Source organism: Myodes glareolus, chromosome X (genome assembly GCF_982192425.1).
Source record: "Myodes glareolus chromosome X, mMyoGla1.1, whole genome shotgun sequence".
In the NCBI taxonomy this organism is placed as follows: Eukaryota; Metazoa; Chordata; class Mammalia; order Rodentia; family Cricetidae; genus Myodes; species Myodes glareolus.
In genome coordinates, this window is record NC_142053.1 from 88,557,656 (window position 1) to 88,584,677 (window position 27,022).

The following is a 27,022-nucleotide window of genomic DNA, read 5'->3' on the forward strand; positions in this document are numbered from 1 at the left end:
TCTACTGCCCAAATATTCTTTGATATATAGTCTTCCTAAAAGTGACTGATTTACCAGAGGCTACACTCTCATAGAACACTGTTTATTTTCTCCTAGAAGCTAAATATTGTGAAAAGCTCTAAGTCTGGGGTGGGATTGTGAGCTGAAGTTCCATCTCCGTGCGAGATTTGGCCTGGTGGGCTTGCGCAGGGTTTCCTCATCGTGTCACAGTTACTGTGAGTTTATACACGCACTTGCCAAATGTCTGCAGAGGATACTGATTTTGTTTCGTGGGCATTTAGTGTCTCAAGCTCTTCTATCTTTTTGCCCTTCTTCTGTAATGATTGCTAAGTCTTGGGAGGCTAGGTTGTGGTATATGTGGTCCATTTAGAGTTGCAAATCCTGCAGTCCTTTCACCTTGTCAAGCTGTGGCTGTCTGTGTTAATCATTGAGTCAGGCATGTTGAGTAGCATGGCTTAAATAGGTAGTGCTCTATGGGCTCCCTGATCGCTAGTGTCAAAGCTGGAGTCTGAATTATTCCCTCTGTCTAAGAACTCATCAACTTAGGAACTGAGAGTGTGCCACACGCCTTTGTATCAATGAAGGTTTATTGAGATCAACTCCATCATAACTACAATTGATTTTTTTCATGCTAACGATGCACTTGAAGTAGCTTATTCACTTCCTTTGCAATTGTTTATCTTTTTATAACATCTATGCCAAGTATTAATGATTATTAGTTCTTTCAAATAATGATATGGCAATTAAAAATAAAATGAACTTCTCAAGGCTATTGAGTCATTAAGTATCAGAGGAGAGATTTCAATCTATATATGTCCATATATGTTGCAAATTACAATTAATCCTCTTAAAATTTAGACATATGTATATGGTGTAAGGACCAAATAAATAACAAAATAACAGAAATTTGTGACAGAAGAACTTTTGGAGTGGTTAGGATTTTCTAGCCTAAGGTAGTCCAAGAAGAAATTTTATAGGTATCCTGTATTTATTTAGAACTGTTATTTATATAAGTATTCTTACATATGACCTTCTGTGATATTTTCAGTGCCTCTTCTGGAAGCTTAGAATTTCATATTCCCCAAAGGTTGGTTGATGTGGGATACTTTTACAGGGTGTGAAGATACATTGCTGTGATTGGTTTAATAAAGAGCTGGGTTGTCAACAGGTAGGCAGGAAGTATAGGTGGGACTTCTGGGGAAAGAGAGAGAGAGGAAGGAGAAGATAATAGAGGCACAGAAGAGATGCCAATGAGACATGGAAGGAGTCAGACATACAGAATAAAAGGAAGGTAAAAAGCCGCATGGTAAAATGTAGATGAATAAAATCAGGTTAATTTAAGTTATAAGAGCTAGTGAGACAAGCCTAAGCTAAGACTCAACTTTCACAATTAATAATAAGTTTCCATGTCATTATTTGTGAGCTGGTGGACCAAAGAAAAATCTGACTACAGTTAGAGACTAGTCCAAGATCATTAAGTGAATAAATTACCAAGACTAGTATAGAATTTTGCTTTCTTGTCTTCTGTCTCAGTGGTTTTTGCCCTTTGGAGCCATCCTAAAGCGAGGTATGGTGGTTTATTACTGTGATTCCAGAACTTGGAAGGTGAAAGCAAGGAGATCAGGAGTGTAAGGCCAGATTGGAATGCATACTTAGCTGAAGGACATCCTGGAATATGTGAGACATTATATATATAAAAAAAAAATTCCCAAAGCAAACAAACGAAAACACTTAGAAGAGCAGGCAGGATTTGTAGTGAGGAAGTTAGGAAAGCGCATAACCTGAACAAAATCTACGGAGGAGCCTCAAAAACAATGAAGGAATATCGGAGAGACTGGTTGTAGTCAAAGGTTGAGAAGTCTTATCAGGAAGGAATACTTGAATTGCTTTTTCTCAGCGTTGAGTGCAACTTTAGATTCTGTGATCTGCAGTTCCACGCTTATCCATAGGGTAGCACTGCTGTGCTATTTTGAAGCTATTGCTGTTAAACGTTAGGAGACAGGAAACTGCTCCAATCCGTTCGTAAACTGCTCCAATCCGTTCGTTCCTTAGACTTTTGAGCAGTCTATTGAAAGAGCCCTCTCTTCACCCTTGCCTACCTAACAGTCATTTTATTTCTCCCTTCTCCGTGAAATATTGGGCCCACGGAGGTGCTCTTTTCCTACAAGCCTTTCCTAAGCAGAAACATAAATTCATTCTGACGTGCCTCGTCCTCTCTATCACCGTGGTAAGTCTCTCTTGAACTTCTTTTGCTACATTGCCTCTGGGAAATACAGAACCTTACTCCTTTCTTATAGCAAGTATTCCCATATCGATTCATAGACAAGCTCCTCTTCCCTCTGCTTCTCTCTCTCATTTTAAAAAATGCTCAGGCTTGGTATTCTTGTTCCTAGAGTAAACTCTTTCCTCTATTCAGAAGATGCCTGAATTCATTCATTCCAGGCAAATGCTTGTTTGGAGCCAAGCCACCTAGGTACAAAATGGATATGGCCTTTACTAGGACGCTGGGATAAAGTACAAGGTGGGGGTTAAACACATATCTTCCACCCCCTTACCGTTTGAAACAAGGTAGGAACAAAGCACTGTGAGGGCCCCCTGGCTTATTTAATATTCACTGAGGAACTAGAATTTAAAATGTAGCTTTGAAGGCATAGAGTCTAGGCAAGTCTTGTGGAGGAGAAGAAGCCTAGCAATGACAGTAGACAGAGTCCTGGTCTGAGAATGTTGGACAGCTTAGCAAACAGGAGGGGAGGAAAAGCCTCTGGCAAAAGCAAGAGTACTAATTCGAGCCAGGCTACCTGGATTCCATTTTAGCGCTGGTCATCATCTGTTAGCAGTGAAGCGTTGAGTAGTTTCTTGGACCTTTCCTTACTTTACTGTCTTCATTTGTAAAATGAGGGAAAATCCAGAATATCTGTTTACAATTCTAAAACTCCATAATGCTTTGAGAACCACAATTTAAATTGCTGTTGCCATCAGAAGTGTCATGATACTTAAGAGTCTATATTCCATTTAATGTGAATGTGTATATTGTTGCTAGAGGAAATTAATTCCTGGAGGTATTTCATAACATTTGTCATTTCCACATAAATTCTGGGGAAAAAATTAAAAAAACAAATCTGGGATCTGGAGAGGTGGTTGGTTCAACAGTTACGAATCTTTATGTGGTGCACATAAACTTACGCAGGCACACACATGTATACCTTAAGTAAACAAATAAATTTTTCAGAAAACAATAGCAAAATCCCAAATATTTCTGGGGATTTTGGGTCCTATGTTACTTAATTTATTTATGATTAAATGAGTAAATATGTAAAATTACTTGAAATGGTGTTTGGTTAGTAAAAGATTTAAAATATGTTAAGATTTAATTTTTAAGCTTATACAAGATTTATATAAGCTTATATTTAGGGGTTAAGATTTTTATATACATGGATCTTATGAATTTTTGTTTACTTCCAGAACTTTGTTAAAGGAATTTCAGAATTTATTTATTGGTTCTTTATTGTGGAGGAGGCAAAAGTGCTCCAACCTTGATACCCTTTTATACTCTCTCATTTGCTTGGGAAATTTTAATGGGTTATTTCTGTTCTTTATTGCCATACTTATCTGAAGTCACACATTCTTTCTCGGGATAAAAATAAATATACTAGTTACTTTTTTGACACTATGTCTAAAATCCTGAGAAATATCTTAAGAGAGGAATTCCTTATTTTGTTTATAGTTTCCTTTGGTTCAGTCAAGCCCAGAAGGAATGGTGGAGGAAAGTAGGTCACATCATAGTACATCAGGAAGGAGAGAAAGGGAAAAAGGGAGATGCTCACCTTCAGCTGAATTCTACTTTTCATCCTTTTATTTTAAGTTCCTAGCCTATAACATGAGGTTGCCAGTATTCAATGTGGGTCTTCCCCTTAGTTAATCCTCTCTACAAACACCATTGCACACATTCAGAAGTATGCCACGATACTTCCTAAGTTACTCAAAAAACAACCAAGTCAACAATGAATATTAATCATTACTTCCAAACAGGGTATTTTATCTGGGGATACTCTTAAGTTTTCTTTTTTAAAATTGATTTTATTGGGCTATACATTTTTCTCTGCTCCCTCCCCTCCTCTCTCCTCCCCTTCAACCCTCTCCCATGGTCCCCATGCTCCCAATTTACTCAGGATATCTTGTTTTTTTTTTCTATTTCCCATGTAGTTTAGATCAATGTATGTCTCTCTTAGGGTCCCCATTGTTGTCTAAGTTCTTTGGGATTGTGATTTATAGGCTGGTTTTCTTTGCTTTATGTTTAAAAACCACTTATGAGAGAGTCTATATGAAATTGTCTTTCTGAGTCTGGGTTGCCTCACTCAATATGATGTTTTCTAGCTCCATCCATTTGCCTGCAAATTTCAAGATGCTGTTATTTTTCTCTGCTGTGTAGTACTCCATTGTGTAATTGTATCATATTTTCCTTATCCATTATTCAGTTGAGGGGTATTTAGGTTGTTTCCAGGTTCTGGCTATGACAAACAATGCTACTATGAACATAGTTGAGCACATGTCCTTGTGGCACAATTGAGCATCTTTGGGTATATACCCAAAAGTGATATTGAGGTGTATCTTGAGGTAGGTTGTTTACAAATTTTCTGAGAAATTGCCATACTGATATCCAAAGAAGCTGTTCCAGCTTGCACTTTCATGAGCAATGCTGAAGTGTTCCCTTTACCCCTGCAACCTCTCCAGCAAAAGTGTTTTTTATCTTGGCCATTCTTACAGGTGTAAGATGGAATTTCAGAGTTGTTTTGATTTGCATTTCTCTGATGGCTAAGGATGTTGAACATTCCCTTAAGTGTCTTTCAGCCATTTTAGATTCCTCTGTTGTGAGTTCTCTGTTTAGGTCTGTATTCCATTTTTTTTATTGAACTATGTGTTCTTTTGATGGCCAATTTCTTGAGCTCTCTGTATATTTTGGAGTTGAGTCCTCTGTCTGATGTGGGGTTGGTGAAGATCTTTTCCCATTCTGTAGGCTACTATTTTGTCTTGTTGACTATGTGTCCTTTGCTTTACAGAAGCTTTTCAGTTTCAGGAGATCCCATTTACTAATTGCCTTTCTCAGTGTCTGTGCTACTGGGTATATATTTAGGAAGTGGTCTCCTGTGCCAATCCGTTCAAGTGTGCTTCACACTTTCTCTTCTATGAGGTTCAGTGTGACTGATTTTTTTGTTGAAGTCTTTGATCCATTTGGACTTGAGTTTTGTGCATGGAGATAGATCTAGATCTATTTTCATTCTTCTACATGTTGACATCCAGGTATGGCAGCACCATTTGTTGAAGATGTTTTCTTTTTCCCACTTTATATTTTTTGCTTCCTTGTCAAAAATCAGTTGTTCGTAGGTGTGTGGATTAATATCTAGGTCTTCAATTTGGTTTCATTGGTTCTTCTCTCTGTTTTATGCCAATACCAGGCTGTTTTCAGTACTGTAGCTCTGTAGTAGAGTTTGAAGTCAGGTATTGTGATGCCTCCAGACATTCTTTTATTATGCAGAATTGCTTTAGCTATCCTCAGTTTTTCACTTTTCCATATGAATTGAGTACCGTTCTTTCGAAGTTTATGAAGAATTTTGCTGGAATTTGGATGGGCATTGCATTAAATCTGTAGATTGCTTTTGGTAAGATTGCCATTTTTACTATATTAATTCTACCTACCCAAGAGCATGAGAGATCTTTCCACTTTCTGGTGTCTTCTTCAATTTCTCTCTTCAAAGATTTAAAATTCTTGTCATATAAGTCTTCCACTTGTTTGGTTAGAGTTACTCTGAGATATTTTGTTACTATTGTGAAGAGTGATGTTTCCCTGATTTCTTTCTCAGCCCATTTCTCATCGGTGTAAAGGAGGGCTACTGATTTTTTTTTTTTGACAATAGTGTAATAAAACTTGAAGTCAACAACAAACAAATCTCTAATGAATGCAAAAATTCTTGAAGATTACATAGTTCATTTGTGAATGGTGAATGGGGCAAAGAAGACATTAAGAATGAAATAAAAATAGGACTACTGATTTTTTTTAGTTAATCTTGTATCCTGCTACATTACTGAAAGGGTTTATGAGCTGAAGAAGTTCCTTGGTAAATTTATGGGGTTGCTTATGTAAACTATCATATCATCAGCAAATAGTGAGAGTTTGACTTCTTCTTTTCCGAATTGTATCCACTTGATCTCCTTTTATTGTCTTATTGTTCTAGCTATGACCTCAAGAATTATATTGAATAGATATGGGGAGAGTGGACAACCTTGTCTTGTTCCTGATTTCACTGAGATCACTGGGAGTTTCTCTCCATTTAGTTTGATGTTGGCTGTTGGCTTGCTGTATATTGCCTTTATTATGTTTCGGTATGTTCCTTGTATCCCTGCTCTCTCCAAGACCTTTAACATGAAGGGATGTTGTATTTTTTTGGCATCTAATGAGACGATCATGTGGTTTTTATTTTTAGCTTGTTTATATGGTGGATTACGTTGACATATTTCCGTATGTTAAACCATTTTTATATCTGTGGGATGAAGCCAACTTGATCATGGTGGATGATGGTTCTTTTGTGTTCTTGGATTCCATTTGCCACTATTTAATTGAGTATTTTTGCATTAATGTTCATGAGTGAGATTGGTCTGTAATTCTCTTTTTTAATAATATCTTTACGTGGTTTGGGTATCAGGGTAATTGTAGCCTCATAAAAAGAGTTTAGCAATGTTCCTTCTGTTTCTATTGTGTGGAACAATTTGAGGAGTATTGGTATTAGTTCTTTGAAAATCTTGTAGAATTTGGATCTGAAACCATCTGGCCCTGGGCTTTTTTTGGTTGGGAGACTTTTGATGACTGTTTTCTTTTCTTCAGCAGTTATAGGTCTATTTAGTTTGCTTATCTGATCTTGATTTTATTTTGGTAAGGGATATTTATCCAGAAAATTGTCCATTTTCTTTAAGTTTTCCAATTTTGTGGAGTACAGGTTTTTGAAAAATGACCTGATGATTCTCTAAATTTCCTCCATGTCTGTTGTTATGTCCCCCTTTTCACTTCTGATTTTGTTAATTTGACTATTCTCTCTCTGCCTTTTAGTTAGTTTGGGTAAAGGTCTGTCTATTTTGTTGATTTTCTCAAAGAACCAATTCTTTGTCTCATTGTTTCTTTGTATTGTTTTCTTTGTTTCTCTTTTGTTGATTTTAGTTCTCAACTTGATTATTTTCTGCCATCTAGTTCTCTTGTGTGAGTTTGCTTCCTTTTGTTTTAAAGTTTTCAAACGTTTTGTTAATTAATGAGTGTGGGATTTTTCCAGCTTCTTTATGTAGGCTTTTAGTGCTATGAACTTTCCTCTTATCACTGCTTTCATTGTGTCCCATAAATTTGGGTACGTTGTGTGGTCATTCTCATTGAATTTTAGGAAGTCTTTAATTTCTCCCTTTATTTCTTCCTTGACCCATTGATGCTTCACGGGAGCATTGTTTAATTTCCATGTGTTTGTGGAATTTCTGGAATTAGTGTTGCTGTTGAATTCTAATTTTAAGCCATGGTGATCTGATGAGATACATGGTTATTCCAATTATTTTTGTATGTGTTGAGGTTTGTTTTGTTACTGAATATTTGGTCAGTTTTTGAGAAGATTTCATGAGGTGCTGAGAAGAAGGTATATTGTTTTATGTTTGGATGGATTATTCTATAGATGTCTGTTAGGTCCATTTGAGTCATAGAATCTGTTAGTTCCCCTATTTCTATGTTCATTTTTTGTCTAACTGACCTGTCTAGTGGTATGAGTGGAGTGTTGAAGTCTCCCACTATTAGTGTGTAGGGTTTAATGTATGATTTGAGCTTTAGAAGTGTTTCTGTTACATATGAGGGTACCCTTGTATTCAGGGCATAGATGTTATATATTGAGACTTCCTCTTGATGGAATTTTCCTGTGACTAATATGAAATATCCTTCCTTGTTTCTTTTGACTGATTTTAGTCTGAAGTCTATTTTGTTAGATATTAGGATAGCTACACCTTCTTGTTTCTTAGGTCCATTTGATTGGAAAATTTTTCCCCAGCACTTTACTCTGAGGTAATATCTGTCTTTGAGGTTGAGGTGTGTTTCTTGTATGCAGAAGATGGATGGATTCTGGTTTTGTATTCAATCTGTTAAACTGTGTCTTTTTACAGGTAAGTTGAGTCCATTTATATTAATGTATATTAATGACCAGTGACTGTTATCTCCTGCTAATTTAGTTTTTGTTGGTGGTGATGTTATTTTGTGTTTTCCCCTTTTTGGGGGGGGACTTACTGCTGTGAGATCATCAATTGTCTGTGTTTTTGTTGATGTAGCCAACTTTCTTGGGCTGGAATTTTTCTTCTAGTACTTTGTGTAAGGCTGGCTTTGTGACTAGGTATTGGTTAAGTCTTATTTTGTCATGGAATATCTTGTTTTATCCTTCTGTGGTGACTGAATGTTTTGCTGGGTATAGTAGTCTGGGCTGGCATCTGTGGTCTCTTAATGTCTGCATAACACTTGATCAAGACCTTCTGGCTTTCATTGTCTCCATAGAGAAGTCAGGTTTGATCCTAATAGATCTGCCTTTATATGTTACTTGGCCTTTTTCCATTGCAGCTCTTAATATTTTTTCTTTATTCTGTATGTTTAGTGTTTCAATTTTTATGTGGTGAGGGGATTTTTTTTTGATCCAGTCTATTTGGTGTTCTGTACGTTTCTTGTATCTTCATAGGCATATCTTTCTTTATGTTGGGAAAGTTTTCTTCTGTGATTTTGTTAAATATATTTTCTGTGCTTCTGAGTTGAACTTCTTCTCCTTCTTCTATACCTATTATTCTTAGGTTTGGTCTTTTCATGGTGTCCCATATTTTCTGGATATTTTGTGTTACGTTTTTGTTAGATTTAATATTTTCTTTGACTGATGAGTATATTTCCTCTATTGTATCTTCACTGCTTGAGATTCTTTCTTCCATCTCTTGTGTTTTGCTGTTTATGCTTACATTTGTAGTTCTTGATCATTGTTTCTTGATTGCTGTTTCTATAATTTTCTTGGCTTGTGTTTTCTTTATTGTCTTTATTTCAGTTTTCAAGTTGTGAATAGTTTCTTTCATATGTCTGATTGCTTTTTTTGGTTTTCTTTAAGGGATGTGTTGATGTCTTCCGATTTTTTTGTTTGTCTTTTGCTCCATTTCTTTGAGGGAATTTTTCATTTCCTTGTTAAGGGCCTTAAACATTCTCCTAAAGTTATTTTTAGGTCATTTTCTTCTGCTTCATCTATATTTGGTTTTTCAAGTCTTGCTGGTGTAGGGCCACTGGTGTCATGTTGCTCTTTGTGGTGTTGCCTGTGCTCTTACCTTGTCTTGTCTACCCATCTTTTCCTCTGATTGGTATAGTTGGGGCTGTCTGTGACTCTGGTTATCAATCTTTCAGGTGCCAGTGGATCCAAGGCTCAGATGGTTGCTCCTCATGGTACAGTCAGTGCCATGGTTCCTGTCACACCATTGGTCACTCCGCGTTCCTAAAGGTCACTTGGCGCTCCCAGCATTTGCTCTACTTCTGTGGAGTTCACTGTCTCAGGCCCACTCTGGCCTAGGTTGCTGGCTCAGACCTGTTTCTGTAAATGTCCCTGGTCTGGATCCACTCCTGCGGAGGTCCCTGGCTTAAGTTTGGTCCTGCAAAGGTCTCTGGCTCTGATCTACTCCCTTGGAGGTCCCAGACTCATGCCTGGATACACAGAGGTCTCTGGTTCCTGCCTAATCCCTCAGAGGTCCCAGACTTAAGTCCAGACCCATAGAGGTCCTGGCACAGGCCTACTCTCTTGGATATCCCAGATTCATGCCCATACCCACAGAGGTCCTGGCTCAGGCCTAGTTCCTCAGAGCACCCAGACTCATGCTGGGACCAGCAGAGGCCCTTACTCAGGTCTACTCCCTCGGAGATCCCAGACTCATGCCTAGACCCGCAGAGGTCTCTGGTTCCTGCCTATTCCCTCAGAGGTCCCAGACTCACACACAGACGCACAGAGGTCCTGGCTGAGGCCCACTCCCTCAGAGGTCCCAGACTCATGCCAGGACCCACAGAATTCTCTGACTCTGGCCCACTCTCTCAGCAGTTGCTTCCCTGTACCTGCTCCTGTGGAGTTTGCTGTTTCAGGCCTGCTCCGGTCTAGGTCACTGACTCAGTCTTATTTGATCCTTGGTCTGGATCTGTTCACTGTCTCAGGCCTGCTCTGGCGTTGGTAGCTGGCTCAGTCCTTTTTCCTTAAATCTAAATTTTCTTTTTTTTTAACTATTAAAGAAAAAACTTAACATAAGAAAAGATATTTCACATCTAAGCTAACAAGACAGGAAAGGATGTTGAGGGTAATTTCTAGGCTTTCATATTTTATGGAAAGTTGGGAATATTCTGCTTTTGTCAGAAAGTCAATGACAGGTTATTATTAAAATGAAATTATATGTACATGTCTTTGTCTTATAAAACTAAGATGAATGGCTTGGAGAGAGAAAGAAGAAATCCTTAATCCCTCTAAAAGATCCATAAGCAAATCATCTTATACATAAAGTAATTTTGGAGCTTACACCAAGAGATAATTATTAAAACTTCTGATATTCTCATCCTCATCCCTATTGATCACATCCTCATTTCCCATAAGTCCCTTTCCACATTCATGATTCTTATTCTTTTTGTTTTTCAATACACTGGGTTTTAGAAGGATCATCTGTGTCACCATGGAGTTAGAACTATCCACTGGAATCTGGCGGACTTCTCAGTGCACTATAGATATTTATCTTTGTTTTTGCAAGCTTTTTGTGGTATAGGGAGGGCCCAATGTTGATTTCTTTTTCTCCAATTCAGTTGCAAATTAAACAAAATTAGAATGGTTGTGTGTCCTGTTAGGGACTCCAACAGAAAATTAAAGAGTAAAGTTGGGATTCAGTTTCAAACATTTTAAAATTGACTATTATTTTAATGTCCTTAGATATTAAAATGGCTCTGAAGTTGATCACTATCTCTTCCCAAGGAGAAATGGGCAGAAGGCTCTAGTCACCTAGGTAAATGCTAATACCATGGGAGTCATTTTGATTTCTATTCCCTAAAGGCTTGGAAGTCATGGCTATTGTGTTGAAATATATTTCCCTGGGTCCAGTCTGCTGAATATGAATCTCCCCTTTCTCGACCAGGTAAACTAAAAACTTCCATGAAGTTCTGGTTGTACATATATGAAATGTAAACCTCTCTCTTCTTTCATTCGCTAACCAAATATTGAGTGCTAAAACACAGTACTTTCCTAGAGCCTGGGGAATAGCACTAATTAGAAAGCCATCACCTTTTCTCTTGATAGAGTCTGTTGTTTGTTTCCCAGTGAGATTGGAAGTCTTCAGTTTCTTGATGGCTGATACTTATGTGGGCAGAGAAGGGAATGGTCAGTGTTCTGTTAGGCTTGTACTGAGACCAACAAATATCTTTAAAATTGTTTGCCATCCTTAGGAATCAAGAAAATGCAACTTAGAGATATTTTGATACTTCTCTTAGCCCAGTTAGAATGACTAAGATCAAGGAAACAACTGACAACAAATGCTGATAAGGATGTGGGGAAAGCAGAAAATTCATTCACTCTTGGTGGGATTGCAACCAGATGTAACCATGAGGAATTTTCAAAAAGTTAAAAATATACCTATCTTGGCATGAGGCACACACCTTTAATCCCAGAACTCAGAAGGTACCTGTAGAGGCAAATGGATCTTTATTAGTTCAAAGCTAGTGAGACCCTGCTTCAAAAATAGAAAAGAGAAAGAAAAGTAAATCTAAAGAAAAATAAGATAAATTCAAAGATAAAGACTTAGCTACACTAGTGTAGTTGTTTTTTTTTGTTATTGTTGTTTGTTTCTTATTCTTTTCTCTTTGTTCTTTGGGAGCCTGCCACCCAGCTCCAAAATTAATACATAGAACCTTGTTCTTTCGTATAAATACCTGACCTTAGCCTGGCTTGTTTCTAGCCAGATTTGCTTAACTTAAATTATCCCCTCTACCTTTTGCCTATGACCTTTTATCTTTCTCTATTATACAGACTTTACTTCTTACTCAATAGCTGACTGTGTGGCTGGCCCCTCAGATCCTTCTCTCCTCTTTCCACTCCTCGATCTTCCTAGATTTCTCCTCCTATTTGTTCTCTCTGCCTGTCAACCTCACCTATCCTTTCCTTCCTAGCTATTGGCCATTAAGCTCCTAATTAGACCAATCAGGTATTTTAGACAGGCAAAATAACACAGCTTCACAGAGTAAAACAAATACAACATAAAAGAATGCAGCACATTTTTCCATCATTAAACAAATATTCCATAGCATAAACAAATGTAACACATCTTAGACTAATATTCCAATACAAAATGAACTGAGAAAAATCATAAAAACAACATCTATCACAATAAATACAAATAATATAAAATATCTGGGGGTAATTCTACCCAACAACTGAAAGATCTGTGTGATAAAAATTTCAAACCTTTAAAGAATGAAATTGAAGAGGATATGATGGAAAGATCTCACATGCTCATGAATCAGTAGGATTAACGTAGTAAAAAGGCCACCCTACCAAAAGCAGTCTACAGATCCCCATCAAAGTTCCAACATAATTCTTTACAGACTTTGAAAGAACAATATTCAACTTCATATGAAAAAAAAACGAAGGATATCTAAAACAATCCTATACAATAAAAGAAATTCTGACAGCTAGGGATGTTGAATATTTTTTAAGTGTTTCACAATCATTTGTGATTCCTTCATTGAGAATTCTCTGTTTAGATCTATACCCTGCTTTTTAATTGCATTATTTAGTTTGTTGATATCTAATTTCTTGAGTTCTTTTGGATATTATGTTGGCTATTATCCCTCTGTCAGATGTGGAGTTGATAAAAATCTTTTCCCATTCTCTGGACTGCTTTTTTATTCTATTGACAGTGTTCTTTTCCTTACAAAAGCTTTTCGGTTTCATGAAGTCCCATTTATTAATTGTTGACCTCAGTGCCTGCGCTATTGGCATTCTGTTTCAGGAAGTTGTCTCTCATGCCAATCTTTTTATGGCTTTCCTCCACTTCTTCTATCGGGCTCAATGTATTTGGATTTATGCTGAGGTCTTTGATTCACCTGGGCCTGAGTGTTGTGTAGGGTGATATATATGGATCTATTTGCATTCTCCTACATACTGACATCCAGTTAGACCAGCGCCATTTGTTTAGAATGCTTTCTTTTTTTTCTATTGCATATTTCTGGATTCTTTATCAAAAATCAAGAGTCCATAGGTGTGTGGATTAACAGCTGAGTCCTTGATTTGATTTGATTATGCCAATACCATACAGTATTTTATTACTACAGCTCTATGGTACAGCTTGAAATTAGCAATGGTGAATGGTGATACCTCCAGAATTTCTTTTATTTATAAGAAAGTGAGTTGAGCAAGCCATGGGAAGCAAGCCAGTAAACTGCTCCACTCCATGACCTCTGCATCAGCTTCTGCCTCCAGGATCCTGCCCTGTTTAAGTTCCTATCCTGACTTTCTTCAGTGAGGAAGAACAAAATGGAAGAGTAAGCCTAATAAACCCTTTCCTCTCAAAGTTGCTTTTAGGTCATGGTGTTTCCTCGCAACAATAGAAACCCTAACTAAGATACCCTAGCAAATATGCCTAGTAATGTGGAACATGGAGCCCAAACCAGCCAGCTTCTCTAACCAGGCAAGACCTCAAGTGGAGGGATTGGGACACCAACCCAGCCACAAAACCTTCGACTTACAGCCTGTCCTGCCTGCTGAATGTTCTGAGACCAGAACCTAGCATAATTCTCATCAGAGAAACCAGGGAGACTTCATCCAGCAAACGGATGGAAGTAGATGCAGAATCCCACAGCCAAACCTTAGGTGGCTCTGGGAGAGTCCTGCATAGGTAGGGGAGGAAGGATGGGAGGAACCAGAGATGTCAGGAACACCACAAGAACATGGACCACAGAATCAACTGACTGGGACTCATGAGTACTCACAGAGTGTAGCATAAGGGGCTGTCTTGTTGGGGTTTCTGTCCCGCCCAGTACCCCACAGTCGGCAAGCCCAAAGAAAATCACACGGAGTCTACATTAGGTTATAAACTGATTGGCCCATTAGGTCAGGCTTCTATTAGTCCTTGTAACTTATATTAATCCATTATCATTATCTATGTTAGCCACATGGCTCAGTACCTTTCTCAGCATGGCAGCTCACATGTTGCCTCTTTGGTGATTTGGGCAGGAGTGGCAGTGGGTAATGGCGAATCAATCTCACACCAGTTATGTTTTAAAGGGGCATTTATTTTGGGGGTAAACTTACATGCACATAAATCGTCAGGAAGGAGCCTAGTCGCTGGAGCAGGAGCCGGAACCAAGCACCGGAACCAAGAGGTTGAGTCGAGGCTTGCCGCTCTTCTTTTAAAGGGAAATATACCACGCCCCAGTGGGCTGGTATTTCAGCGGCTATTGGCTGACGGAGCTGAAGGCACTCCCGCAGCAAGAGGGAGCTTCCTGCTTTCCAGAATACTCCCAGTCTCTTTGCTCCACCACTACTTCCTGTCTGGCTTTCCCGCCTATACTGCCTGCCTGGCCAATCAGCGTTTTATTAAAATATGATTGACAGAATACAGACAATTCTCCCACACTAACAGAGATCAGGGATCTTGTAGCCATCTGACTTAGGTCCTCTCCACATATGTTATGGCTAAGTATCTTGGTGTTCTTGTGGGACTCCTAACAGTGGGAGCAAGGGCAGTCACTGACATTTTTGCCTACTTATAGGACCCTTTTACTCATACTGGATTTTCTTGTCCACCCTTGATGAGATCGTATGTATTTGGTATTATTGTAGCATATTATGCCATATTTGGTTGATGGTCGAGGGAGGCCTGCACTTTTCTGAAGGAAATTTAGGGGACATTGATCTGGAGAGAAGGAAAATGGGGGAAAGAGACTTGGCCAGGGGTAGGGGGGAGAAACTGCGGTCTGGATGTAATATATGAGAGAAGGATAATAGAAAAATTGAGAACAGAAATCTGATAAAAATGTAATTGAATGAGGGGGGTCCATGTTCTGGCCCTAGCAAGCAGCAGAACTTGGCTGTGTTGGCTATGTGGTTCTGTCTTTAGAGTCAAGTATACAAGAAAGGGATTGTGGGATCTCCCTCCATGACTGAGTAAAGGTGTTGAATTCAGGAGTGTGTCATGGGTGTCCCTGCAAGGAGGCCTAGAGAGACCATTGTGTGAAGCTGTGAAGGAGAAGCCTGGATTCCCTTGGAGATCCCAAGAAGTTAGAGATGCTCGAACTGTGGAATACCTGCTGAGGAGAGCTGCTAACAGGGAGAGGAACCAGCTCAAGAGAAATAAAGTGTGTTACATATAAGTCGACAGAGCTGAAAGGAGTTGGAGAACTGAAGAAAGCTTTGACATCAAACATGGAGATGCAGAGTTTGGAATTTGTTCAGTTTGTTTTCAGTTTTGTTTTGGTCCAGTATTTTCTCGCTATGTTCCTTTTCTCTACATTTTGGAATGGTACTGTATATCTGGGCCATTGTATGTTGAAAGTATGTGAACTACTTTTTCATTTTGAGTTTAAGGGGGATTATAGTTAAGAGACTGACATAGCATGGGTGGGGGAGAAATACCCTCCCCCCACCCAACAATACCTGAGGCAGGTGAGAAAGCTGTCCCTGCCCATGACCAGATGCAACACTTAGGACATCAGGCTCTGAACCTTGAGTGGGCAACCCAACAAAGCCAGCCCCACTGGTGGAGGTGTGGGTGAGCCAGCCCTGAAGTTGTGAGTTTGGGAGAGCTGTCATGTGGCAGCTATTACCTATTACCCATCTGTCATGTGGCATCATGGCTTGGGGAGATGCTTGATGTGGAAACCACAAGGAATAAATAACAGATATTTCCATGCGTCTTGGAAAAGACTTTGGAATTTTAAACAATGTTATGACTATTACAGACTATGGGGTCTTTTGAAGTTGGAGTAAATGCAGTTTGCATTATGCTATGGCTACAAGCCTATGAGGGCCAGGGAGTGGAATGTGATGGTTTAAATGAAAATTGCCCCCACAGCCTCATAGAGAATTACAGCATTGGAGATGTGGCATTGTTGCTGCCTGCCAATCCAAATTTAGAGATCCCAGCTACTTCTCCAGCACCATTATCTGGATACCACCATGCTTCCTTGCATGAAGAGAATGGACTAAACCTCTGAAACTGTAAGCCAGCCCCAATTAAATGTTTTCCTTTATAAGAGTTGCTGTGGTGATGCTGTCTCTTCACAGTAATAGATTACTGTGAAGGGGATTGCAGCTAAAATATTGCCATGAGTCTCAGAAGACACTTTAGACTTTAAAACTGTGTTGTGATGTAGTGAAGGGAGCTGCGGGCAGGCCTGCTTTTCATCCCACCTGGCTCCCACACGGCTAGCTTAGCCCCAGAAATAATAACACATAAGTTGTATTCATTTAAATACTGTCTGGCCCATTATCTCTAGAGAGTTAGTTACTGGCTAACTCTCACATCTTGATTAACCCATTTCTAATAATCTGTATAGCACCATGAGGTGTGGCTTACCGGGAAAGATTCAGCATGTCTGACCTGGTGGCTGGCTCCATGGCGTCTGCTTCATTGCCCTACCAAGCAGCATTCTGTTCTGTTTACTCCGCCTACCTAACTTTCTATCCTATCAAAGGGCCAAGGCAGTCTCTTTATTGACCAATGAAAATAACACAATAGACAGATAACCCTCCTCCATCATTGTGATTTAAAGATAATGGGGTCCTCTGAAGTAAGACTAAAGACATTTTGCATTATAATATGGCTATGAAGCTGTGGGGGGGGCAGGTAGAGAGTGGAATGTGGCATCATGAATGAAAATGGTCCCATAGACTCATACATTTGAATGCCCAGTTCACAGTTGGTGGAAGTGTTTGGGAAGAATTAGGAAGCATGACCTTGTTGGATAAGATATATCACTTGGTGGCTTTGAGGTTTCTAAAGCCTATGCCATTCCTAGTTCTCTCTCTCTCTCTCTCTCTCTCTCTCTCTCTCTCTCTCTCTCTCTCTCTCTTTCTTTCTCTGTGTCTCCATTTTTGTGGATCAGATATATGCTTTCAGTTATTGCGCCAGTGTCATGCCTGTCTGCCTGCTGCCATGCTCCCCTCCATTGATGGTCATGGACTCATCCTCTGAAACTGTAAGTTCCCATTAAAGTCTTTCTTCTTTGAGTTGTCATGATGATGGTGTCTCTTCACACCAATAGAAAAGTAACTAAGACACTATTTTTCCAAAAGCTCACCTCTATCCCCATTTCTCTGGACTTAGTAAGTTCTAAACCTCACATGCTCTAGTTCTTACTCTCTACCCTATTCTGTGTCCTCGTAGATACAGTGTGCAGTCCTTAAAACAAACTATCCCATAGTTCCAACATTCTATGAGGCTGCCACAGCCCTATCTCTGTTGCATCATACTTAGATATGTGGTCTATGTGTCTTCCTTTAGTGACCACTTATCATGGATAACCCCTCAAGCTCTGGAATGTTTAATTTATGTTATTTAAAATCCCAAAACTTTCCACTCAATTCCTTAGTTATGTCATAGAATTTTAGAATGTGTCCTTTTAACTCAGGTATTTGTCAGGCTCTGCATTCATGGCTCATGCCACAGTTGAAAGAAATATCAGGTGCCTGGGCCTTGTACACGTCCTACCTCATCTTTAATCCTTTCTGCAACGTAATTTTTATGAATGCTGATTTTGCTTATAATTTTATAGAATTAATGTTCCTGGAATCCTTGTTCCCTTGTTCTCAAGATTCTCTCAATCTCAAATCTCAATCTCAGTCTCAAAGGCTTTGTGAAACCTGTGAGACACTTTGTTTCAGTTTATTTCTAACTGGTTTCTTCTCAGCATTTTAGGAAGGAGGAACCAAATAAATCACTCATTTGGATCTTCTAGAACAGTTCTCTCAGAAATCCATTGAAGTTAGGGAGGTAGTAAGAGGAAAGAGTAATGAAGGCAAAATGGTGTTTGCTCTGTCAGAACTAGGAGGGTTTTAAAAACTTGAGGGGTCCTCTTGTTTTATGCATGAAGAAATAGACTCAAAGAGATTGAGATTTGTCCAAGGTCAGACATCAGTTCATAGCATAGTTGTGACTGAAGACTTCAGTTTCCTGACTTTCCACCATACCCTAATGCTATTTTACTCTAATTCTAAGCTGAGTCTTAACTATTCAGAAACAAAATGTTATTTACACCCAAACTCACCTTCAGTGGCATTACTATAGGTGATAAGCCATATTTTCTAAACCACCTGCCTAAGGCTCAGTCATATCATGCCTGGGAAGTCAAGTGGGACAGGAAGGTTTAATGCAAAAAAATGGTCTCAGCTGTTGCTCTTCTCTCTTCCTTTTAGAAAAAGACAACCCCCGAAAATTGAGTCTTTTGAAAGTTTAGAGGCTAGGCTACCATCTCTCTGCTAAGGATATCAGCTACCCTCAGCCTCTGATTGTTTGATGCAGATGAAACCCTCTCAGGGAAAGGATCAGCTGAGACAGTGTTAGTATACCCTATCCTGAGGGTTGATCTATCTTTATTTATAGGCCAAGTGTCAGAAAACTTACTCTTGAGATTGGCTCATGCCTTACCACACCTTTGCAGCCACTCTCACCTTTGGGATATAAGTGGATCCCACATCACGGCTCTGTTTTTTGAGGTCCAAACCAGATACTTGGGGCTAAATATATCTCTGAAAGGAAGGGTGACATCAGGACCCCAAATGGGAAGCCAGTTGTCATTCAGTTCCTTTTATAGCTCCGACCCAGCTGATGACAGGCTCTCAGAACCATATTCAGATCATGATTAGTATATAGTTTACCTCAAACTTGCTCAGGTCTTGAGGACTTCATTTTGTTCTATCCAGTTGCTGCCCTTCTTAATGGTCCTCATGGACTCTTACCAGTTTCTTCTTGGTTTCTAGCCTAGAGGTTTCGAGGACAAGCCAGTGTAGTGAAAAGAATCAACTTTGGAGTGGGATACACCAAGCTCCAAATTTTTGTTCTGCTAACTTGAGCAGTTTGTAGAACATGTGTTGTCCTCAATTTCCCATCTGGAAAATGAAATGCTAGATAACATTTGTTGCAGGATGATTGTAAAGATTTATTAAAATCATATTTAAGGATGTCCTCATCCTGGGTCCTACCACACATGGATGCCCACAAATCCTAAGTTCCTTCTTCTTCCAATGTCCCTCTATCAATTCTTAATGTCTATCATTCACTCCAACACTCACTTACTTATTCAACAAATGCTTATTGATAGAAATAGGAAAGTCAGTGGATTTTGTTTCCTGACAACCCAATGTAATGAAAGTGGCATCTATTTTAAATCAAACATACTTGAATTGAAATGTTAGCTGCCACTTGCTACTTGGCAGATCTAAAATCAATCATTTTTCCTGTCTGAGCATCTATTTTTATACCTGAAACCTTAGGGTAACTAGAAATGATAATAGTAGCAATAACAATAAACTAGTTGGATTGGAAATAAGTTTTTTTATCTAAGATATATACATACATAATATATATATATACATATATTTGTTGATTTCAATATGAGAATCCAAGATTCATTTTCCAAATGAAGCACAGGGGTTCTTTTGCTTCATCAAGGTGGGTGTCCCAGAAACAGCACCACTGCAGGTGTACCCACATATGGGCCATTCATCCCACATTTTGCCTGAGCTCTGTTCAAGTCTCTTAGAATTGGGGTGACTTGTCAACCTGTTTTGGAAGTTATATTCAGATAATTTCTCACAGAGATGCTGCCTTCCGCAATAAGGGTGCCTTTAGGATCATGTTACTCTAGATGGATACAGGATATGGCTAGAAGAACTTAATATTACTTGAGTAATCAGCCCTGGAGTGATTGAAATCTTAAGCAAGACCCTAGTTTCTGAGCAAGTAAGAATAAACTGATGCACATCTGCTCATTATTTGAGTTTTTCTGTTGTGAAAAAACCATTTAGCCATACTTGATAACTGAATTAGGCATCAGGAAACTTGAGTTCTGCTCCTGGGTTTCTGAGTATTCTTATCTATAGTCAATTATAATTATCCATTTCCAGAGGGTCTTAGTATCTTTATTTTGGAAACAAACATTTTTATTTAGCTGTTCTGAGAATTGAGGTTTTACTTAGTAATTGGGTCCGACTAGATACATGATTGCTTTTCTTCCTATTCCATGGTTTTGGACCCATTCTCTGCTCACATTTCATTTTACAAGGGCGAGTTGCATAAAGGGATATCAAGTTAGAACTTGTACTTGTGTTGTACTATGGCAATGTTGGGAGAGGCAAAAAATATGACTATCAGCAGAAACAAGGAGATGACAATGTTTGTATGTTTAATTAGCTAAGTTCTGCATGGCACTTTAAGACTTCAAGTATGAGAGAATTGTTCATACCTAGAATTCTTTGTAATTCTAGATAAGGACTAATGATTTCTTTTCACCACATATTCCCTGGAAAGTTCCCTAATAAGGTCCAGTGTACTTCAGGTACTAGATTTGGATTTCTTGAGCAATTTCTGCTATCTTCTCTGTATCCCTAGTCTTGGATGAAGTTACCTTTCTTACCATAACCATTCTACAGTAATCTAGTTGGTTCTTAAAGGTAAACCATGGTGACCAGCAACTAACTTTCCCTGAAGAAGTCTGAGTTTTGAATCAGTCTTAAGGATATTTTCTCACCACGGGAACCTTGGATGGAAGTTCCTAGGTACTATAATCCCTTAGAAACATTGGTGGGATACTAGAAGCATCAGAGAACTTGAAACAATCTAATAAATGAAGTAAGTTCCCTTTCTTACATTTTTTTTGGACCACAACCATGGGTTCTAGGCCAGATTTATGGAACCAGACATGAGTCTCCTGTTATAGAGCAAGTCTAAAATACAACCAGAAATCAGTTGGTTACTAATGTTAATTAGTTTCACTATTGTATCCATGGACATATCTTCCATGCCAATCATTATTATCATTCACAGGATCCACAGCTGAGTAAGGCTACTGATGGATGTTTATGCCTAGAAGCCTGCTTGGTACCTTGTAGTACTTATGAAAGCTCCTCAGCAGGGAGAAATCTTCCTTGTCAGGACCAATTTTATTTCTTCATGTCCTATGGCCAATGAGTCAGGGGTTTTCAGCAATAGGGGTGTTACAATCAAGTTATGATGGACAACCAAAAAGAACAGAAATAGCTTGCATTGGGAGTCAGCCATCTTTAACCAACAACCTGTGGAAATGTATCCACAAGTTGTGAGCACTGTGTTTTCTTTGGCCATCTATTATGTCTGGAACGAACTGTCTTCTGTGTACAGTAACCTTAGTCAAGCTCATGTGTGAGTGTGTGTGTGTGTGTGTGTGTGTGTGAGAGAGAGAGAGAGAGAGAGAGAGAGAGAGAGAGAGAGAGAGAGAGAGAAAATGTGTGTGTATGAAGCTTATAAAATAGTAAAACATCCTTAGTGTTAATTATCTTCCCTATCCCCCTCTTCTTCCCTACCTTCCTAACCTTCTTTTTCTTTCTTTTTTTTATTTTGAGACAGCTTTGGAGCCTGTACTGGAATTATCTCTTGTAGACCAGGCTAACCTCAAACTCCCAGAGATCCGCCTGCCTCTGATTCCAGAGTGCTGGGATTAAAGGCGTGCTCTGCCACCACCAGGCAACCTTCTTTTCCTTTTTAAATTTTATTTTATTTTTTAAAAACGAAAAAAACCTATCTATTGTCATTTTACATACAAATTCCAGTTCCCACTCCCTCCCCTTCTATTCCCTCCATCTTCAACCCAACTCTAACCCCATCTACTCCTCAGAGAGGGCAAGGCACATAGTTCTAAGGAAGGACCAAGGCCCTCCCCACTCAAGGTATCTATCCAAAGAAAATGGGTTCCAAAAAGTCAGTATAAGCAGCAGGGACAAATCCTGGTGCCCACAGTTTTCCTCAGCCACACATTCAGAGGGTCTAGCTTGGTCTTATGCTAGTTCCTTCCCTTTCCGGCCAGAGCTTCCATTAGCTCAGGTTAGCTGTTTCAGTGGGTGTCCCCATCATGGTCTTGACCTCTTTGCTCATATTCTCACTCCTCCTACTCTTCAACTGGACTTTGAGAGCTCAGCCCAGTGCTCTGCTGTGGGTTTCTGTCCCTGTCTCCATTTGTTGGGTGAAGGTTCTATGGTGACATTTAGGATAGTCATCACTCTGACTACAGGGTAAGAGCAGTTGAGGAAATGGGATAGCTGAGATATGAGAACAAGGAAAGAGATATCTTGATTGAGGGAGCCATTATGGGGCTAGCAAGAAACCTGGAACTAGAGACATTCCCAGGAATCCACAAGGATGACCCCGGCTATGATCCTAAGCAATAGTAGAGAGGATGCCTAAACTGGCCTCAACCTTTTTTATCTTACATCTCCTTCCCCATTATTCCCCCTTTTCCCTTCATGCCACCTCTTCTACTATTCTCCCTCCCTTAAGGTCTTTTTCCCCTTCCACGACAATGGTCCCTTTCTTGTTTCCTGGATTATTTAGGTACTTCAAATTAAATACAAGATTCAACACTATATCCACACATGAATGAGAACATATAACATTTGTATTTTGGGTGTTTGCATTATCTCAATCAGTATGCTTTTCAGTTCCCACCATTTACATTGGTAGGATTTGTTGCCTTCATTTCTGTTGGGGAATATTATTTTAAAGTGTGTTGCATTTTTTCTACTGCTTTTGTTAACAATTCAAAGATGTGTTTGTTTAAATAAAATTAACCTACAAGCAGGAGGCTGAGTTAGCAAGTAGCTGACAGGAAGTGGTAAGGAGGAATCACGAGCAAGGGATTTAAGTGGGAGCAGAGAAAAAGGATCTGGGAATGAGAGAGGAAGGGTGAGGACTTCACGGGTCAGCCACCCAGCTACACAGCCAGACACTGAGTAAGAAGGAAAGAAGGGGTATACAGGAATAGAGAAAGATAAAAGCCCAGAGGCCAAAGATAGATGGCAAGAAACAAGCAAAGCTAAGGCTGGACATTCATAGCTAAGAATAAGCCTCTATGTGTGCTTTATCTGGGAGCTGGATGGTGGGACCCCTAAAAAGCCAAAAGTGTAAAACATTGCACCACACATTCCTTCGCAGTCAATTCTGTTGGATAGTTATATGAATCTTTATATAGCATAACTACATATAGTGGTATATTATTTGTGTTTTAATAAATAAGGCTTGCCTGAAGATCAGAGTGCAAAGCAGCCATCCTGGTCAGCCACACAGACCAGGGAGTGGTGGCACATACCTCTAATCCCAGGACTTGGGAGACAGAGGCTCGTGGATCTCTGTGAGTTCAAGGCCACCTTGGGGTACACAAGATTGGATCTGTCTAAAAGAGAAACAGAGCTCACACAAAGGTAATCCCAGCACTTGGAATCACATGCCTTTAATCTCAGCACTAGGGTGGTGGAGATAGGAGCAATATGGCTGGGCAGAGAGAGACATATAAGGGGGAAGAGACAGGAACTCAGTGGAGTGTGGGGTGTGGAGTCTTCAGAATTCATAAAGACAGGGTCTCACCCATTTTCAGACTAAGGTAGAAGTAAGAGCCAGTGGCTGGCTGCTTTGCTTTTTCTGATCTTCATTATCTGTCTCTGGGTTTTTATTATTCATGCAACAGTATGCATATATATGTATATATATATATATGTGTGTGTGTGTGTGTGTGTCTGTTCACATGTCATTTTATGCATCTTTGCCCATTACATACCCATTAAAATATTTATTTGGTCCATGTATATCATAATTTTAATGTGTTTCTGTTAGCTTAATTCTGCTTGTATGCACTCTTCGTCTCTCTCTTGTTTGTGTATGTATACACTTTTGTCTTATTGTATCATTCTATATTTTGAAATGGTGCCTTTATGTTTGTGTTTATATTATGGACCTCTCTACTTGAATCTTCGTGATTGAAGGATGTATATGTATTTGTCTAAATCTTGAATCATCAGTTTGTTTAGGAGCAAGTAAGTTTGCACATTTAGGCAACATTTCTGTGTAGGCTTCCTATGCAGTTTGTAGGCTATTGCTCTTCGGCAAACCCTAGAGCACAATAATTACAGTGAATATAAACCTATGAGAAACCTGGTCTAGTGGCTTAGCTTCCACCATCTTTACCCAACAGATTTAATATTCATTCTTAGAAATAGGTACTTTGGGGGGCATCATTACAAATTCTTTTTTTATTAAATAATTTTTTCATTCATTTTACATCTTGATTGCAGTTTCCCCTTCCTCCTCTTCTTCCATTTCCCCTCCCTGTCTTCCCTCTACCCCCTGCACAAACATACCAAGTTACACAACTGTCACACACATGCAGAGGGTCTTAGGTAGGTCCCATGCAGGTTCCCTAGCTGTTGGTCCATAGGTCATGAGCTCCCATGAGCTCAGGTAAGCTGTCTCTGTGGGTTCCCCTGTCATGACTTTGACCCCCCCACCCGGCTCATGCAATCCTTCCTCCCTTCTTCAATATGACTCCTGGAGCTTGGCCCAGTACTTGACTGTGTATTTCTGCATCTGATTCTATCAGTTACTGGATGAAGGCTCTCTGATGACAATTAGGGTAATCAGTCACCAATCTGATTACAGGAGAAGACCAGTTCAGGCACCCTCTCCACTATTGCTAGGAGTCTTAGCTGGGGCCATCCTTGTGGATTCCTGGGAGTTTCCCTGGCACCAGGTTTCTCCCTAACCCTGAAATGTCCCCCACTATCAAGACATCTCTTTTATTACTCTCCCACTTTATCTTGTTTCCAACCCACCCAACCTGATTCGTCATGTTCCCATACTCCCATGTGTCCCCAGGTTACCCAGGAGATCTCTTTTATTTCCCCTTCCCAGGGAAACCATGCGTCCCTCTTTGGCCTTCTCTGAGGCTATGTATTGTAACTTGGATAGATGGCTCAGAGGTTAAGAGTACTGGCTGCTTTTCTGGAGGTCCTGAGTTCAATTCCCAGCAAGCACATGGTTGCTTACAACCTTGAGATCTGATGCCTTCTGTTAGCAGGCACACATGCAGGCAGAACCTTGTATATAGAAAAACAACACTGTATACAGAAATACGCTCTTGTTCAGAGGAGTCTAGAGCTGCTTTGCTGTTTAGAGGTTCTTAGCCAGGGAAAATGTGTAATAAAGTTGAAATCCTTTTCTTTTTTCCTTTTTCACACTGAGAGTTGGAAAGCAAGGTCATGAGGAAAAGTGTGACGGCATTTGGCTTCCTTTCTCTCTATATCTACACACTGGTCAAGTTAACCTTTTGTCAACCTTTCATTTGGTTTCCCTGGTCCTGATTCAGGGTCCGTGAGACAATGGGAACAGTCAGGTCAGACCAGGTATTTTTTTTTTTTTATCATAAACCGTTATTCATGAGGAACCTCCTTTCACTCAGAAAACAAATGATTGGCTTCCTTCTAATCAGAAATCTGTGTAGGCTCAAAGATAGCAGTTTGTCGTTTGTGATAAAACATTTTTCCCTGGGAAATCGGCCTTTATAAGAGCCTAAGGAGTAAAATCCAGGGAGATGTTTATAGTGAGATAAAGTATTCAGTCTCAATGAATTAGGATAGTGACTTGAAACACCAGGAAAACAGAGGGTCTCTGATGGGACATTCTGGAGGCCAGATTAACATTCAGACCACCAGCCATCTGAGATACGAATGTTACTATTTTGGTCTTTTGCTACATTTCACTTTTGCAACCCTCCTGTGTCACCTGTCACAACTGCAGTCGGACTTTCCCCAGTAGTTAAATTTAGCCCAAGGCTGCGCTGATAAAACATTTATTAATCAGCTAATGAAGAGCAATTGCTCTGAAGGAGTTTGGGATTATGAGTCCTGAGATTCAGTATTCAGTCTGTTCCCTTTGACCCTATTCTAGGCAAAATATTTTCTCTATCTGGTAAAAATCTGGCTACACAGAACAAACATTCTGATTGTCATAACAAAAGTGGTAAACTTTTTATAATATGACTACATCTGTCGTCTCAGTGTAGCCTAATACCTTATAAATAAGATACATACAATCATACCTATGTAATAGAGGCTCAAAATCCTTATTTAACATAGTAATTTCTAAAACTAAAATTGGAGTTCTGGGCCTAGGTGTGGTGTTGTTTTGTTTTGCTGTTTACAACATCCACTTGGAACAGCTTCATATTTTTTATTTCAAATCACTATTGGTTCTGAATATATCTTGACTATTTTGAAACACCTTTAGTTTCTACACAATTTACATTTAAAAATTTGCCAACGTCAAGTGAAGAATCTGAGATAGTTTGGTAAATTTATATAGTCAAGTGTTGTGCAACACAGTTCTGATATAGAATATCTTCATCATTCGCCAAATTTCTTCATGCCCCTTTAACCAGTCTTCTTCACATAATCATGGAAAAACAAGGTTCTTCTTTCTATCTTTATACCTTTGTAAGAATTTTTAATTTGTAAAACTTTGGTACGGTGAAAATGTTATGGAAACAATAATGATCAATGTTTTAAATCTTTTGAACTTATAGGAAAATGAAATGATTATTTTTACTACCTCATTCACTATTTTGTTATTATTTCATTGAATAATCTGCTTAATTTGGACTAGGAAGATCTACTTCTAATTTGGATCTATGAGGTAGGAAGACACATGCCTGTAGATCTTGAGATAGGAAGACACCTTTTTTATCTAGATCTTGTGAGCTGGGAAAACCCACCTCTAATCTGGGCCGTATCTTCTGTTGGAAGCTTATGAAATGGCATGGAAGAAGGAAGACTTCTCTTTGCCTCCTTGCTCTCACCTTGCTAGCAAGTCCATTCTTTTACTGGCATTAGAGTCTACTTTTTCAGGATTCTGGCATATATTGAAGACAAGCTGAGACATCTAACCTCATAGACTGAGT

The 27,022-nt window shown here is 39.3% G+C and overlaps 1 protein-coding gene across 1 annotated transcript in view; it reads left to right on the plus strand.

Moving 5' to 3' along the window:
• The first annotated feature begins 2,115 nt into the window (after nucleotides 1-2,115).
• The window catches only part of Arhgef9 (Cdc42 guanine nucleotide exchange factor 9), a 311,302-nt gene continuing 286,395 nt past the window's right edge, over nucleotides 2,116-27,022 (plus strand). The window contains exon 1 of the mRNA XM_048417886.3: nucleotides 2,116-2,227. The gene's annotated coding sequence lies outside the window, so the exon portion shown is untranslated. The remainder of the gene's footprint in view (nucleotides 2,228-27,022) is intronic.